The sequence below is a fragment of the Culex pipiens genome, chromosome 2, assembly GCF_016801865.2.
Source record: "Culex pipiens pallens isolate TS chromosome 2, TS_CPP_V2, whole genome shotgun sequence".
In the NCBI taxonomy this organism is placed as follows: Eukaryota; Metazoa; Arthropoda; class Insecta; order Diptera; family Culicidae; genus Culex; species Culex pipiens.
The window spans coordinates 152,718,164-152,736,931 of record NC_068938.1 but is presented as its reverse complement, the minus strand read 5'-3'; the positions used below and the strand labels follow the sequence as shown (position 1 = coordinate 152,736,931).

The 18,768-nt window shown below is 42.3% G+C and overlaps 2 non-coding genes across 2 annotated transcripts; one reads left to right on the top strand and one right to left on the bottom strand.

The window, feature by feature from the left end:
• Nucleotides 1–1,285: 1,285 nt before the first annotated feature.
• Nucleotides 1,286–1,451, bottom strand: LOC120422185 (U1 spliceosomal RNA). The gene has a single exon (XR_005606091.1). It is a non-coding gene; the product is annotated as a U1 spliceosomal RNA (small nuclear RNA).
• Nucleotides 1,452–1,851: 400 nt separating this feature from the next.
• Nucleotides 1,852–2,017, top strand: LOC120422186 (U1 spliceosomal RNA). The gene has a single exon (XR_005606092.1). It is a non-coding gene; the product is annotated as a U1 spliceosomal RNA (small nuclear RNA).
• Nucleotides 2,018–18,768: the final 16,751 nt, after the last annotated feature.

Below are 18,768 nucleotides of genomic sequence, written 5' to 3'. Positions count from 1 at the left end.
CTCATAACAACAAAAACCAAACTGCTGACTCCCCACAGCCGTTCACTATCTCAATCGTATCAATAATTTGACTAATTTTATTGGCACTTTAGTCGCGGTAGTTCAAAAAACAAACCCTTTGCCAAGCTTTTACAGCCATTCCATTTGCCAATTCCACCAACCGGGGCCGAGAAAAAAACAAATCAGTGAAAGTCCAGCTCCACCAGGAATGCCTGTTCTTGGGGGAATACGCTTTGAGTGGTTCAGCTGCCGACAGCAAACTCTCCTGATTTTCACTTTCGCCGTCACTGTAACCTAAAGTACATAAAATAAACTATTTTTCCTCCTGCCTCACGAGGTCCCTGCTTGTTGTGGAATGTCTGGTCCGTAATGATAATATTAGAGAGCCTGCAGAAATGTGAGTGTATGTGGGGGGAAAATGAGCGGAAAAATAACAATAAATAGCTTTTGGTGGAGCTGATTGAATGCGGACAGACAGGACAGGCCTGCCCGGAACTCGAGTTCCAACGAGCCGTTGGCATGCCACACTAGAAGATTGAGTATGCCTTAGAGATGTCTGAAAAAAATGTGGATAATATCGAAATCAATTCACGAAACTAGTCACGTAACGAAATAATACAAATCATAAACATTTATTATTTGATGAAATAGTCCTTCAATTGAAACTATAGTGATTTTTCAAACGGTTCTATCTTCATAGATGAGTTCTTGGACAAAATAACAACTTTCGGTGTAATGACCCAAACTCCAATTTGACATCCCCAATTGCTCTCAAGTACGATCCATTTCCACGTGCGGGGGAGATACCCCAAGGTGTTTTTTGGACCACAACTCCTACCTCAAAGACAGCAAGCCGCGGTGACTTACCAACTCCAAAACCCCAACCATGACCATAAGTAGCGCGGACATGCGACCGACCATTGAATCATTGTTGGCGAGACTCCTACTACAGCAGGGTCTCTGAGAACTGTTACCAAAGTGTCACGCCGGCGCACACGGATTATTTAAATTTGTTATCTAACTTTCGTTTGGCGGGTTCTACACAATGGTGACTCAAATTTCAACCGCACCAGAAGCTGTGTTTCGCTGGTGTTATGTAGTTTGGTAGTCAGTTTTTTTCCGGGTTTGTAGGGCAATATTTCACAGCATGAAGGTGAAGTGAAATTCAATTCCAGATTTTAAATTATGCTGGCACGATTCTCCAGCTACGGTAGATGAACTTTCACCTGGACAGTTCTTACGAAATTGAATGCACTGTCCAACCAACTTTTTAAGCTAATTAAGATCGGGATGTGCGCGAACGCACGTCCCGGCTACCAAAAATAACACACACGAGATATCCACATGAGGGATATTCGCAGGGGTCAACCCGACCCAGAAGTGCAATGGCCGAGCCTCGCCCTGGGGGAACCGCCTTGCTGATCACGGTAACCCCTGTGCCAGGTAAGTATGCCTTCTGGTGGTTCTAAGGGATGTCTTTGATGCTGGGAAACTTGTTAGGTTAGTGAAACTTTAATTTTTTGTCTAGAAATTTACCTGTTTTTAATCTTGTTGGAAGCTTGTATCTTGTATGAATCTTTTGTCTAATTGGAGAATTGTGTTCAATTCTTAAATGTTGTAAATACCGGTTGTATCAAAATGCAGGTTTTTAACAGATAATTTTAACTGTTGTATAGTTCAACAACACGATTTTTTTTGCTTCTTATTTGAAATATCTCTACCTACAGTTCTATCACCAAATATTTTACCAGTTTCAGTTTAAAAATCTTATAAGTTTTCAAGTAATTGTTTGAATCGCTACATCACCACGTTTTCCAGCATCAAAGACATCCCCTCGAACATCCAGAAGGCATACTTACCTGGCACAGGGGTTACCGTGATCAGCAAGGCGGTTCCCCCAGGGCGAGGCTCGGCCATTGCACTTCTGGGTCGAGTTGACCCCTGCGAATATCCCTCATGTGGATATCTCGTGTGTGTTATTTTTGGTAGCTGGGACGTGCGTACGCGCACATCCCGATTCTTACTGTTTTAAAAAATGCTTAGGAAATGAACTAGATTAAGAAATTTTAGTTGCCTTGCTAAAAACAAATTGTTGATGTCCTTTTCAAAACCAACCAACAATTTGAATTTATAACATTTTTGTTATCATTGCTTCGGCAGAAGTCTCAGCGGGTGGTCGTGTTTTTTCGCGGTGTGTTTGGCGCGTTTTTCACGGCGATTCCGAGGCGTGTGCGAGCGGACAAGCCCGTTCCGGTGGTCAGAGAGGCCACAATCTGGTCGTCGTGGACACGGCGGCGGTGCAGCAGCGGAAGAGGAACGAGTTCCTGCATCCGAGCAGCAGCAGCAGGAGGAGTGAGCAGCAGCGGCCGCGGAGGCAGCTGAGGCGAGAGACGATCGTTGGTCGGTGGAATCGGCCCCGGAGAGTCGACTGCGGTCGGCGGACCAGTTTTCGGCCAGGCCAGGTCGGAGACAACCCCGTTGTTTACGTGGCTGGCAGCAGGCAGCACAACAACAACAACAAGCGCGCGCAAACGAGCTTCCCGCGCATCCCGCTGCGGGCGGCAGCCAGTGCGGCCAGTTCGGCGGTGAGTGCGAAAGGCGAGTTTTTTGTTTGCATTTAGTTTTTTTTTCTCACAGTTTTTTTTTTTGGTTAGTTTTTTTTTTCTTTTCTCCTTTACTTTTGCGATTAGTTTCATAATTTTCATTTTCGTTTAGTTTATCGCGTTTCTTCGCAAACATGGATCCGACCGAGTCGGACCATGAGGAATTCGACTCCGATTCAACCCTTGAGGGTGACGAGGACGTGGTAATGGAGGACTCTGTTTCGGGAGTTCCTTCAAACACTACCAACAGGGACCTCTTCCTGAAGGATAAGGATGCTGGCGGTAAAGGGGGATCCTCGGACGGGTCTAAGACGAAGAAGCGAAAGCGTCCTAAATCAGATCCGAATCCGGTTCCCCCTCAACCACCAATTCCTCCCTTGACTCCAGACCCGATTCCTCCCTTGACTCCAGACCCGATTCCTCCCTTGACTCCAGAACCGATTCCTCCCAATCCAGATCCAGTTCCTCCAAAAACACCGGTGCCGAATCCGGATCCAAATCCCCCCCCGCCCCTGAATCCTCATTCTCACAAACCGATTCCTCGTCCTCGTCAGTATCAAGAGGGATCGCAAACGGAATGGGTGGTCTTCTTCCGGCCCAAACAGAAGCCGCTAAACTTTGTACAGATCACCAAGGATTTGCAGAAGCACTATCCTGGGGTGGTCGAATGTACCAAGCTGAACAAGAGCAAGCTCCGCGTGATCGTGAACTCCGCGGTGCAAGCTAATCAGATCGTAACTGATCTGCGGTTCTGCATTGAGTACCGTGTTTGGATTCCGGCCCACAAAGTCGAAATCGACGGCGTGGTGACCGATGACAGTCTGTCGCTTGTCGACCTCTCAAGGGCGGTGGGACGCTTCAAGAACCCTAAACTTCCAGCTGTGGAGGTACTCGAGTGCCGGCAACTGGGCAACGTCACCACCGAGGGTGGCCAGAAGAAGTTCATTCCTTCTGCCTCGTTCCGGGTGACTTTTGCCGGGTCAGCTCTTCCGGACTACATTGAGTTGTACAAGCTTCGGCTTCCAGTTCGATTGTACGTTCCGCGAGTGATGAGCTGCGAAAACTGCCAGCAGTTGGGACACACCAAGACCTACTGCAGCAACAAGAGCAAGTGCTCAAAGTGCGCCGGCCCCCACAAGGACGTGGAATGCCAAAAGCAGGCTGAAAAATGCCTGCTTTGTGGCGGGGAACCGCACAAAACTCGGCAGTGCCCAAAGTACAAGGAGCGCGAGGACAAGATGAAGCGATCCTTGAGGGAACGCTCTAAGAAGTCCTTCGCGGAAATCCTTAGTCAGGTGACCCACCCCAATCGCTTCGCTCCTTTGGCGGACGAAGATTCGGGGGACGAAGATTCCGATGTGGAGGTCCTCTTCCAGAGAGACGAGGAAAGTGACTCTTCCGGGCCAAACCCGAAGCGCAACAAGGCTTCCAAGTCCAGAAAAGCCGCTGGCGGCAAGGGTAAGGAAAGTGACTCGTTGAACTTCGAGGAGGATTTTCCTTTCGGTCCGTCGGGTAAGCCCAAGCCCGCTCCGAAGCCGACACCAAAGCCGGCACCGATTCCTCTCAAGCCGCTGAAGCCCGTTCCCAAGCTGCCAAAGATCCCCCTAAATCCGGTTCCTCAACCGAATCCGATTACCGATGCCTTCAAAGGAGTCCTTCCTTTTTCCACAATCGTGGAATGGCTGTGCTCTTTTGTGAGTGAACCGACTCGTTTAATCATAAAGCGGTTTGAGCCTCTCGCTAGACACATCGGGAAACAGCTTGCTACCACGATGCCCCTCTTGTCGTTCATTTCCTTTGATGGGTAATACACCAAAAACGAAAAACGGCATCTCCTTTCTACATTGGAATTGTAGAAGTTTAACCCCCAAGTTAAACGATTTTCAACAATTCGCATTCGAACGGGACTGTGATGTGTTTGCGTTGAGCGAAACGTTTCTTATCGGAGATGAGTCGCCAGCTTTCCGGGGGTACAACATCATCACAGAGAGCAGGGCAGGACCAAATAGAGGTGGAGGCGTACTGATTGGGGTCAGGAAATGCCACACTTTTAGAAAGGTCACGCTCCCGAAGCTAGGAGGAATCGAAGCAGTCGCAGTACAGGCCAGGATCAGAGGACTGGACATTTGCATTGTGTCCGTCTACGTTCCCCCACAGGTGTCGTTAACTCGACAAAAGTTGTGGGGTATGCTTGAGCTGTTGCAGGCACCGCGACTGGTTCTGGGTGACTTTAATCTTCACAGCACCGAGTGGGGAAGTCACAAGACAGACCCTCAAGCATATCTGATTCATGAACTGTGCGACGACTTCCAGATGACCCTCCTAAACAGGGACAAGCAAGTTACGCGGATTGCAACTCCACCAACGCCAACCACGTCCGGTACGAAGGCGAGTGCCATCGACTTGTCGCTCTGTTCTAACAGTATGGCAGTTCTTTGTGACTGGAACGTGCTTCAAGATCCTCGTGGCAGTGATCATTTGCCGATCGCTATTCTGGTTAGCCATGGCCCACAGCAATCGACAACGGTGGAGATGCCTTACGATCTGACGCGAAATATCGACTGGAAACAGTACGCGGAGGCAGTATCCATTGGAGTTGAGTTGCGAGATGGGTTGGCACCGCTTGAAGAATATGCGTATCTGGCTAATTTGATCTATGACAGTGCGTTACAAGCTCAGACAAAACCCGTCCCGGGACCGTACATACGAACGCGCCCTCCACTTCCCTGGTGGGACAAGGAGTGTACGGATCTCTCGGCGGCCAGGTCTGAAGCTTATGTGGACTTCTGCAAGTGTGGAATCCGAGCGAACTTCCAAAAGTATAGAGCTCTTGATCGCAGGTACAGTAATACTCTGAAGCGGAAGAAGCGAATGTACTGGCGGGAGTTCGTTGAAGGACTACCAGCAGATACGTCCATGAGCACTCTGTGGCGCGTTGCGAGGGCCATGCGTAGAGGTTCCGTTCCGAACGAGAGTGTGGAAAAATCGGACAAGTGGATATTGGATTTCGCCAAGAAGGTGTGCCCGGACTCGGTGCCGACACAACCATCATTCGACGTTGTTGATGGGAGCGATGCTAATCCTCCCTTCTCGATGGTAGAGCTCTCCATAGCACTATTGACGGGCAACAATACTGCTCCTGGTCCGGATAAGATCAAGTTCAGCTTGCTGAAGAATCTTCCGGACGTCGCCAAGCAGCGTCTGTTGAAACTGTTCAACACGTTGGTGGAGCAGAACGTAATTCCACACGAATGGCGACAGGTCCGGGTGGTTGCCATTCAAAAGCCCGGTAAGCCGGCGTCCGACCACAACTCGTATCGTCCAATCAGCTTGCTGTCGTGTCTACGCAAGTTGCTGGAGAAGATGATCCTCGACCGCCTCGAACCATGGATGGAACGAGAGCACTTGCTGTCTGACACGCAGTATGGCTTCCGGAGAGGCAAGGGAACAAGCGACTGTCTAGCCTTGCTGGCCACAGGGATCGACATAGCCCGTGGTAAGAAACAGCAAATGGCTTCTGTCTTCTTAGACATCAAGGGTGCATTCGATTCAGTCTCCATCGAGGTGTTGGGAGTAAAGCTGCGGCGGAGCGGTCTCAATCCGACGATGTGCAACTTCCTCATCAACCTGTTGTCAGAAAAACACATGCACTTTGTGCAAGGTGATCTGGCAATCACCCGGATAAGTTACATGGGTTTGGCACAAGGCTCACGCCTTAGTCCATCCATGTATAACTTCTACGTCAGCGACATCGATGATTGCTTGACCGGAGACTGCACCCTTATACAGTACGCAGATGACGCAGTGGTTTCAATCGCTGCCAAGAAGGAAGTCGATCTGCTAGAACCCTTGCAAGATACCCTGAACAACTTGGCCCATTGGGCAGTTGGAAAGGGTATTGAATTCTCTCCGGAGAAGACGGAGCTGGTCGTTTTTACGGGGAAGCATGAACCGCCGCAGCTCAATCTTTCTCTGTCGGGAAAGACTATCGAGCAGTCGGACCACTTCATGTACATGGGTACCATCTTTGATCAGAAGGGAACATGGGGGAAGCACATTAACTACCTGAAGCAAAAGTGCCTGCAAAGAACTAATTTTCTGCGCAGCGTCTCTGGCAACCGGTGGGGTGCTCATCCTTCTGACCTGCTTCGACTGTACAAGACAACGATACTCTCGGTGCTGGAATATGGCAGTTTCTGCTTCCAAACAGCTGCGAAATCACGCTTGTTGGTTCTCCAGCGGATACAGTACCGAAGTCTTCGCATTGTCTTGGGATGCATGCACTCAACTCACAACATGACCCTCGAGGTCTTGGCGGGAGTGTTGCCTCTGCGAACTCGTTACTACGAACTGTCTTACCGGTTCCTGATCCGGTGTGATTACAGGAATAAACTGGTAATTGACAATTTTGAAACGTTGCTGAACCTTCACGTTGAGTCTCGGCGCATGCTTTTATATTATGACTTTATGTCATCGTGGGAATGGAGCCCGAGCACAACGGTACAGCGCACGCCTCCGTTAACCAGCAGCACCCTGATTGGCTTCGACACGTCCATGAAAGCCGATACTCGCGGTATCCCAAACCATCTTCTGCGGGGAGTTGTACCGTCGATCTTCGCATCAAAGTACAGCCATGTTCCTCCAAACAACAGATTCTTCACCGATGGCTCCAAGCTCGACGGCTGTACGGGCTTCGGTGTTCATCATGAATCTCATCAGCTGTTCTTTAAGCTGAAGGACCCGAGTTCGGTTTACGTCGCAGAGTTAGCCGCGGTTTACTGCGCACTGCGAATCATCGAGACCATGCCACCTGACCACTACTTCATCTTCACCGATAGCTTTAGCTCTGTTGAGGCTATCCGGTCTCTGAAGCCGACCAGGGAGTCTGCGTTTTTCCTCACGGAAATACGCAAGACTTTAAACAACCTGGCGGCTCAGTCCTTCAGCATCACGGTGGTATGGGTCCGCGCTCATTGCTCGATTCCGGGTAATGAGAAAGCGGACTTGCTCGCCAAGAAGGGTGCTGAGAGTGGAGACATTTTTGAAAGGCCAATCAGCCTACAAGAATGCTACGGTTTTCCGAGGCAGCGTGCGCTTCTGGATTGGCAAAATCAATGGGACGACGACACCAAAGGACGTTGGATGTATTCCATACAACCTAAGGTGCAAAGAAAAGCCTGGTTCAAGGGAATGGACTTGACGCGTGGATTCATCAGAACGATGTCCCGCCTTATGTCGAACCATTACTTGTCCAAGGCTCATCTGTACCGTATCAACATGAGTGATACGAACTTATGCGACTGTGGGCAGGGTTATCAGGACATCGACCATCTCGTATGGGCGTGTCCAGATCACCAGGCTCACAGAATTAAGTTGAAAGTTACCCTCAGGGCCCGAGGAAGACCACCAGAAATTCCGATGCGAGACGCGTTATCTCAACTAGACCTTGATGTTCTCTATCCAATCTATCAGTTCCTCTTAGATTCCAATATATCTATTTAGTTTTTCTTCCAGTTAGTTTTCCTTCAGTTAGTTTTCCTTCAGTTAGTATAACTCGCCTTCACACAAAGCCGTCGTTTCTGGTTGCACCGGAAGCAAAGCAAGAACGCCCCAGCAGCTGGACACCGAGTTGCGGCTGAGGACAAAACGCAAAGGCCAGCAGAGCCAACCAAGACCCCTACACAATCCCCCTTCCCTTCCCACGCCTTGTCTTTAACATCAATCCCTTCCCTACTAACCCCGAGTAGGCCGCGGGTAATCGGCTCCCCTCCCACTAACATTTACACACAAGATCCTCTGTAATTATTAAGCCAAATGTAATTACAAAAGCCGACTCGGTCCTAACCAGGTCCCAGTACCGAAAAGGACCTAATAAAAATAATTTTATGAAAAAAAAAAAAAAAAACATTTTTGTTATGAAAAGTTATAAATTCCGAAAAAACCCAAACTGATTATGGTATGAGTTGTTTTTTTGTAGCACTGACTCTTTTCTTATAAGACAGATAGAGTATTTGTGATTTGAGAATTATGAAAGAATTATTATTATTATTTTTTTCAAGGTGATTTGTTAATTTTTCAAATGTAGTGTTTAAGATTTTGGAAAATCTTTAAATGTCTTCAAAAACTTGAAGTGAATTCGATGATATTCCCAGATAAAAAATTCGCTAAAACAGCAAATAATTGCCTAAATCAGCAGTAGACGACTAGCAAAAATTCTTCAACTGGTTTGGTTAAGAAGCTCTTCTCTGTGTCTTAATTATCGAATATAAAAAAAGTTCGCTCCACATCAATTAATATTAAGCAATTCTCCTAGGTTTCTACCATCATTTTTTGTATTTTTTTTTATTTACCTCAATTTTTGTAGGGGCCTTTCCTATCCCGGACAGACGGTTATAACAAAATTCATGCCACTTTTGTTATAAAAAAAGTGTTATGGAATCTTCTTGAAAAATCCATTTTTGCATAAGGGTTCAATAACAGTGTATGTTATCATAACAAAATTTGTTATTGGTCTGATATCCCGGGCAGACGGTAATAACAAAATTCATGCCATTTCAATAACAAATACTGTTAAAATAACAAAAAGTGTTATGGAATCTTCTTGAAAAATCCATTTTTGCATAAGAGTTTAATAACAATTTATGTTATCATAACAAAATTTGTTATTGGTCTGATATTGGTTGAAAGCCAAAACAACGTTGGAATAACATTTTTTGTTATTGAAGAATATCTCCAACTGTTATTGGGATGATCGGATTAGTTGTTAAAATAACAGAAAATAATAACAAAGTTTTGTTTGAAGAATAACTAAAAATGTTATTAGTCTGTTATTACAATAACAATCCAATAACAAAAAAATCATAACGACGAATAACAAATCTTGTTATAAATAACATAAAATGTTATTGGCCTAGTATTTTCAAATATCAAAAAATGTTATTCCCACGTTATTTCCGTCTGCTCGGGATTGATTAAACTTAATAAACTTGGGAATAACATTTTCTGTTATGGAAAAATAAATTTAACTGTTAATGGGATGATCGGATTAGTTGTTAAAGTAGCAAAAAAGAATAACAAAGATTTATTCGAAGAATAACTCAAAATGTTATTAGTCTGTTATTACAATAACAATCCAATAACAAAAAAAAACATAACGGCGAATAACAAAACTTGTTATAAATAACATAAAATGTTATTGGCCTAGTATTTTCAAATATCAAAAAATGTTATTCGCACGTTATTTCCGTCTGCTCGGGAAGCGTGGTTGCCTCTCACCCTGTCGGCCTGGGTTCGATCCCAGAAGGTCCTGGTGCCAAATTTTGAGACGAGATTTGTTTGATCACGCCTTCCGTTAGACAGGAAAGTAAATGTTGGCCCCGGCCTAACCTAGAGGTTAGGTCGCTAGCTCAGTCCAGGTGTAGGAGTCGTCTCGGTGGAGTCGCTGGTAGGCAGTTGGTTTCACAATCCAAAGGTCGTCAGTTTGAGTCCCGGGTGGATGGAAGCTTAGGTGTAAAAAGAGGTTCGCAATTGCGTCAACAACACAGAAAAAAAATCATCGTAATATTACATCTGGAAAGGGGTACATCTTTTATGTCAGAAAAAATGTGTAATTTCACCTCTGAAAATGTGTAATTTTACCACTATTTTGGTGTAATGTCGCATTTTCAGTCTAAATTGAGGTTAAATAACGTCATAAAAGAGGTAATATTCAACCTTCCAAAATTACACCTTTCAAATTTACACATTTTTTTACTGTGAATCAAGTCTTCGGACACCTAGTTTCGAGTAGGAATCTCGCAATCGAGTATGCCGAGGGAAAGCTGTAGAGCGAATAATTTAGATTTTGTTTTAGTTATTGGCCTAGTATTTTCAAACATCAAATTTTTTTATTCCCAAGTTATTTCCGTCCTCTCGGAATGACCAAAGAGGCAATTTTGCGTCATTGGTTTGTCAAGTTTCCATGCAAATTCTACAGCTGTCCACATAAAAATTATATTCAAATATTCTAGAGTTTGAATCTTGAGAACGGAACTTTTCATGAATTTGGTGTCTTGGGCAAACTGTAGATAAACATAAACTTTAAATAAATAGGGGAAAGTGGGGCAAGTGTAACAAGCTAAGGAAATGCTCGTTATAACCCATCAAAACGTTAAAAAATCTGTTGGATTTTTTTATAATCATCTTATTCCAGGTCTTGACTAAGACGTTGATAGAACAAGTTTTTAAAAAATCCTGTTTTTAATGTAAAATAATGATTTTAAAAATTTTGATTTTCCGTACGTTCTTCTCAACTAGTGGGGCAAGACGAACAACCCGTTGGGGCAAAAGAAACAATGCATGAAATATCATGTTAATTTGCTAACAATTGAACTGTTATCACTTAGATACATCAGATTAGAATGTATTTTAAACGTTTCTTTCATTTTTAGATTAAATAATATTATTTTACTAAAAAATTGATAGCTTTTACGAAAAAAATATTACTTAGATGAAAAAAAGGAAATTTTCATAATATCATTATATTTTGCATGGACAATTTTTTTTAACAATTGTTTATCAGTTTTTAAGTACTTTTATGTATTTTTTTCCCAATAAAATATGTTGTTGCAGCAATTCGTATTTTTTTCCACACTAAAAATCCATATGGTACACTTGCCCCACCTGAACAAGATTTTTTAAAAGCTCTCAACAAAAATAACTAAAAGTTAAATCATACTTTATAATAGGTGCAAGTCATTGGTAGGGACACTACTGATCTAGGAAAAATAGCATTTTGATAAAATGAGCCTAAAAACGAACCTTAAGCCTTATTTTGTACCATCCAAATATTATAAGAAAACAAAGGTTTTAAAAAAACTTCATTCAATCTTATGCCCCTTGGCGTTTACGTCGTTTTGGCGGGTATGTGGTAGTAGAATCAGCCAGCATTGCTAGCAACAATTCCTCATACTGGAAATAATCAAAATTGTAAGAATTAAGGCCGTACGAGCGATTGTTCCTCTTGCCCCATATGGTCGTCTTGCCACACCTTCCCCTACTTGATTTTTGTAAGTTTTGATGGTACTAAGAGCCTCGCAATATTTAAGCTGGATCATAAAAGTGAATTCCATCTTACATTGTTTGTGTAAGGTTGAAATTAAATTACCCATCTTAAAAAGATATTAGTTGTTTTTTGATATGTTATGTAAATGAATGTTCTGAACTCAAAAAAACCATCAAAATTGGACAATAAACGAACATTTTATTCGACACCGTGAATCACTAAATTTGTCACCAAACACAAATTTTGCTCAAATGTTCTTGTTTACCAAACACATTAGTCCACCCTTTATGCCGTAGTCATCAAACCAGCTCTAGCTCTGCCCTTACATTAGCATCAAACTCGCCATAGTGTTATCGCTAAAGGGCGTGATGCGTGGTTTGGCCACTTCACCTTTTGGGACGGGTTTTTTTTTCATTTATTAATTTTTACGATCGATCGTAGGAAAATTGCCAATATTCCACATGAGGGAATCGGCCATAAAATGTGCCAACCCTTCTCCCGCGCGCAACCCTTAGCTCAGGGCAGGGCAGCTTGATTTATTGCCATCTTGACCGGCGCGCGCGAAACTAGGCAGACCGACCGACAATCAAAGCTGATGTTTGAGGAGAATGAATTCTTCGAAATCGCGCAATAGTGACGAATTGTTTGTGCCCGATCGTCGTGTCTCAACGGTAAACCCGTGAAGGCCATGCGCTGATCAGTTGATCATATCTGAGAAATGGCTGTATTGAAGTGATACTATGAGCCGTAATGGTGATCTCCGGACGCCGATAAGGGGGTTCAGAATGAAACACTCTCGTGAAGAGAGCGCCGGCTCATGAATGAAGCTACGCCGTGTGGTCAGCTTATGAATAGGGATCTAATGAATGAAATAATAATTCTTACTCTACGCTAAGATAAGCATCAAGTTTGGGGCTCAAACAAGTGCAGCAGCTGGCTTGGAGTGATGGTAACAAGGGGGAATTTAATTAAGGAAGCAATACCTCGATGGGTGCCAAAGATCGTGCCGAGATGACCATCGGCAGGTGTGAAGTCATAGCACTAAAGTTGTGCAGTTCGTAGATCTATGTGGCAACAGATTGGTGCAGCGTGATAAGGCACACCTTTGAACTTAGAGTGGTCTTCTATAGTTTGTGACAGGTGTGTTGGGAACTCTGGTAGGTGTTGCAGGAAGTGTTTAATTGATTTAAATTGCTAGATTTCAATTTTCATCGTGATTTTATGAAGATCCTTATGCAAACAAACTGACTCAAATTTTGTCTTGTGTCCTTTCGAAGAATAAATTCTGTCTAGACGCAGAGCTCTAGTTATTTATTACCTCCATCACCTTGCATTTCAAAATCACCACCGTAGGCCATCTAGACACATGCTATTAAACTCCAGCCCTAAGCAAACAGCGGCACGTTAGTTTCAATTATCTGCATTACTGGGCAATTAATGTAAACCAATATAATTTCTCAAAAAAAGTAAGAAAAAAATCCTTCAATCGCTCAACAGTAGTGATTGCTGCCATTTCCAATTACACCTCGCCGTCCATCATCGTTGGGGAGGTTCACACACGTAGCTATAACACACATCCCCCTGAGGTAGAAAGCTTTTTTTCCAGCAGCGCCCACCCAGAGGGCACTCGTGACCAAAGTGACCGCCTTCTGAAGGTGTTATGCTAGAGCCAGCACCTGAGAAAGTGTTCAGCATAAAATACAACGAAAATGATTAGAATCAGTCAGTGTGGTCTATTAAGCACTTAATGCTGATTGATTCGAGCCGAGGCAAATTATGTTTGCGAAATATTTTATACTGACCGGCCGCGCCGGACCGCCGAAGAGAGTTTACATAACCGCACCGTTGTCTGATGTTGGCCGGTCCGGAGGCGCCCCCACGTGTGCAATCCGGATTGAAGTAATTGGAGTGATCGGCGAAGGGTGAAAACTGTGGGATGTGAGGGTGGGAAGGTGGAAGAGTGGGTTTAATTCACTTTCAATCGAGCTGATAAAGCCTGTACCGTAATCTGGGGTGAATCGGGACTACAGTCTGAATAGGGACAGCAGTTTTTAGAGCACTTAAAGCTTTTAAATTTGAAAATTGATGTACACATTTTGTTGGCCTGAGTCTGTTCTAACCGAAACCATCATGAAAAATCAAAATATTGTGCTGCAACATGGTTAAAACTGCTGTCCCAATTCGCCCCATGTGTCCCAGTTGACCCCAGTTTACGGTACGACAGATTTTAATTTCATGAGCAAAATTGGAAATTATTCTGTAGGTGTTGCAAGATAAAACTGATCATTGGTGTATTTACAAAACCTACCGGGAACTGGCGGGAAGCAATTCAAATATTTTGCATAACCAGAATAGTTACAGTTATGTTGCTGCTAAAAGTTGGAGTGTTCAAATAATTGCGTGTTCTGATGCTTTTCGCAAAGCTTAACTTTTAAGCACGTGTATTGAAAAGTTTGAATTTTTGACACTGTTTTTGTTTTCGGGTTGACCAAACACGTGGACAACAACTAAAGCAAGAAAACATACGATATCCGATACCAATGAAACAATTTAGACATGTTATGACATGTTATGTTATACTCGAGAATAAAAAAAAATTAAGTGTATTGAAATTATTTATGATAGATTAATAGGAGAGACAATCCAATTTTTGTTAATTGGAAAAATGTGAACTGTGAAAAAGTTGTATTAGAAACAGACGGAAAAGAAAATGCGAAGAAAGTGTCTATTTTTTTTTGTGAAAAGGCACGACGAACTCTGCCCCACGCCATGGCTAAAGAAGATTATTATAGCAAATTTAAAAATTTTCCTTTTCAAATATCCGTGACCTAGAAAATATGTTACCTAAGGATTTTTATTTTTTCCCTATTTAAAGTTTTTTCATAATTTTTGATCCCTACGAAATCGGTATTTTTTTTATTAATTTTAATTTTTGTATTTTTTAATTCGGCTGAAATTTTTTTGGTGCCGTCGGTATGCCCAAAGAAGCTATTTTGCATCATTAGTTTGTCCATATAATTTTCCATACAAATTTAGCAGCAGTCCATACAAAAATGATATGTGGAATTTAATAAATATGTATCTTTTGAAGGAATTTTTTGATCGATTTGGTGTCTTCGGCAAAGTTGTAAGGACTAACCTGAAAAAAAATTATACACGGTGAACAAAATTTGGGTGATTTTTAATTTAAATTTTTCTCACTAAAACTTGATTTGCAAAAAAAACACTATTTTTTCTGATATGTTTTAGGGCAGCGGTTCTCAACCTTTTCTTGGCTAGGTACCCCTTTTTCGTTTTGCTTAAGCTGCTGGTATCCCATAGTTTTTAAACATGAAAGTTTTCGCTTATAGGAGTTTCTTTTAAATTCCAAATATCGGTTTTTTTTGCATGAGAAACTTAAATTTTGGAGAAAAAAATCTGTTTAAATGTTGAAAATATTTTAAATTTTATTAAAAAACATTTTGATAAAGTGAAGTTTCGAGCTTAGCTTAGCTTAGTTGACCGTACTCTTGCCGAGCATACAGCTCGCAATAGCTAGGTTGGTGACGATAAGGAAAATAAATGCGTCAGGAATGTGCCGAATGACACATTACCACTCATTTGTCCTTTTGGTCGACTCCTCACGATCAACGGGGGAATTGGGGGAGGGATGTGATGATTGGATACCCTATAGAGATGCCTAAGAATTTAGACGACCTCCAAGATATCCGGATTTGGAAGGGGACGAGTTGTAACTGTTTTCAATTAAACAAAATTCAAATGTTTTTCATCTCTAAAAAAAGTCTTTACTGCTTTTTTGAACATTGAACATTTTAACATTTTAAACAACACCATGATAATGTTTCAAAATAGTGTTTTGTTTGATAATTTTGAAGAAAAGTCTTGATCTTGAAATTGAAATAGAAAAATTGAGAAAAAAATCACTTCATTTTTATGTACCATTGAACAAAAATGTACCGTTGTACATTGTACCATTGTACATTGTACCATTGTACATTGAAAATGAGATCTATATGTTCCAAGATTACATCAATAAAAAAATTAGGTACATTTACAATAATTTTTTTTCTATGTTTATTTTTTGGCAAAACTAAACGACAGGTCAACAAAATAATGTTAAATAATGATACTTTAGAATATTTCATCAACCTTTCGAATTGTTTTAAGAGATGGTAGTTTCTTTTCCAGATTTAAGACAAAAAATCAAAAGAAAAAAAAATGAACAAAAAACTTAAAAAAACGGTACATTTTATTTAAATTAATAAAATTTCTTATCGAATGCAAGCGATTTTTCTCATTTTTTTTTTTTGAATATTTTCTGTGTGTTTTGTCGATTTTTTAGAATCATAGCTTGGCCAACAATTTAAAGAAAAAAATGTTTTTAGGAAAACCTTATCATAAACTTTGCCAAAGATTTGTGATCAGAACATGCCATCTCAATGTACAGATTTTCGAAAATATTCATAGCACTTGTGTATGGACAGCCCCCATTTTGTATGCATCAATCAATCATGAAAAAAAACTGTTTTTTTTTCAAATTTAATGATTAGCAAAAACGAATTGAATTAAATAATCTGCAAAAAAAATTTGCGTTTATTTTTTGTTTCTAATCTGTTGTTTTTTTCCTCTCTCAAATATTTTGTCTGGGATATTATTCAAATGTCCGCCATTACGGGGTTTGTCTTCCGGTACCCCCTGAGACCGCTCGTGGTACCCCAAGGGGTACATGTACAGAAATTTCCAGAAATTTCATTTTTTTGTGGAAATAGCTTAACATTCCAACGCCCAAGGCTCCAAAAAAGTTGGAACGGTAACTTCAACTCGCTGGTTCTCGGGCATAACTCACCCAATCAAGATGATTCTTTTTTCCAGTGATTTGTTAAGATGTCTAGATGATTGAAGAATTTTGCAGAACTCAATTTGATCAAATCTGTAATTTTTGCGATCAAAAACATCGTTCCAACTTTTTTTTTGCGTGTAAAAAAAAATCGCCAAAGATTCCGTGGAGGCAGTCTTTTTGAAAAAGTTGGAACGATGTTTTCGCTCGCAGAAATAACAGATTTGTTCAAATCAAGTTCTGCAAAATTTTAGGATCATCTAGACATTCTTACAAATCCCTGGAAACAAGAATCGTCCCGATTGGTTGAGTTATGCCCGAGAACCAGCGAGTTGAAGTTATCGTTCCAACTTTTTTGGGAGGCTTGGGCGTCCGTGTAAGTTGGACATGCGTTGGGCGTTCCAGTGTTAAGATGTTGATGGTATGTCTCTCCTAAAAAAAAAAATAGAAAAATCATTTATCAAAATTAAATTTCCATAAAATGACATGGCTATCGATTTTCAACAGTGGAGTAGGGGATGGGAAATGGCAGCGATTTTACAACATTTTTTAAACTTTTTTTTTAATGAAACATATGTTTTTTTTTATTTTGAGTACGCTGGGCGTTCAATTATACACAAAAGTCTCTTTGAATCATATTACAGACTCTTTGTTTACAAACTCACATTGGCTCATTTACATTGTTTTGCTTGGTATGATGAAATGATTCCAATATTGATAACATCATTATCAACTTTTCAATAAGGCGAAACCTCAGATGTGAACAAGCAGCCTATCCCTTTCTTACTCAACGTGAACTGAAACTAGAGCTAGTGGGATAGACGGTTTGTTTACATCTAAGGTTTATCCCTATTGTATAGTTAAAACGGAGATAGACGCAAATGTACAAAAGAAATCGGCTTGTCCAAATTTTGCGCGAATTTTCCTTCAATGTATTTATATAGATTCCTCAAAACGTATCTCTATCTCATATCCCTCCAACTCAGTGACCAACCACCGAGCCCTCAATTACACCCATTGTACACACTAATCTGACACAGCCAATATTTTTACACCGCCAATCGCCACCTTGCCATCGCAAAAGCCTCGCTTGGTGTCGACCGCCACACGCTCGTGCAGCAGATCAAATCCCGGCGATGTGATCTTTCTCGCGCTTTTGATCGAATTACTATAATTACCATTGTACCGGCCGCCAGTCCCGTCACTCCGGGATATCCCGGTAAAAGCTCACCCACCCACCCGCCACCTCCTCTAGCGCGAATCCAACCAAAAACGTGCTCCCACATGTCGAGCTGTGAAAGCGCGCTCTCCCGCGGATCTTGCCGGTGGTGCGGGGTCGAAAATTGAAATCTGTTTACAAAATTCACAAAACGTGAGAAATTGATAGTTTCACCCTGTTTGATTATGCACTGCACCGCGGCCTGGTGATCCAATAACCGACTGCCGTTAGTGGACCATACGTGGCTGATTGGCCCCTTTAAGGATGAAGTACCTCTTCGTCATGGTGTCCCGGCGCTGGAGAGACCACCAAAACGTTGAACGTCGAACGAGATCGATCAAGCGCACCTCGGTGACTGAGTGTAAGTTATGTAAAGAGACCCTCAGTCAACAGTGTGCCCCCTCTTGTCTGGTGTACCAATGTAGAAGGAATATTAAATTTTATGAACAACCTGAACCTGGTGGGTCTGTGGATTACGCGAGTACGTCGGGCTCCACGTACGAACTGATTTGATCTTAATTCTTCGCCGCGTACACTCTGTAGGTATCATTTCTCTACAAAGTAAAAGACATCCAATCAAATCTCGTTTAGTGCAGTTAGGTTAGGGTGGTACTGCAGAGAAAGCACTTGTCACTTGTTCAATTGCAGTACACTCAGGTGTTAGCTCAAGTTAGCAAACGAACAACCCTACCGTCGCAGTTGTAAGCTGATCAATTGGATTTTAAGTCCTGCTCCGTGCAACCACCAAAAGTGTTGGCGTCTACTTTCGTTTCAGCAGTCCCCCTAAGTCTGAGTAATATGCACTCCTTTGACAAGGGGCACAATCTGGTAGTCCGTCTGGTCTGGTCTAATCGAGAAAGTGATCTCTCCCGGGTAATGAAAACGTTTCGTGTGTTGACTTTATCTGATCAACGCGGTATCCTTTCGGTGTTGACCCCCCAATCTCGCTGGACCCCCAGCAGCAGCATGTGTGATTTAGTAGACAGCAGACAGTCCTTCTCTATCGAGACGTGTATGTTGGCAATCTAAAATTAATGTTTTCTTTGGTTAGTGAGGAACGAGCATG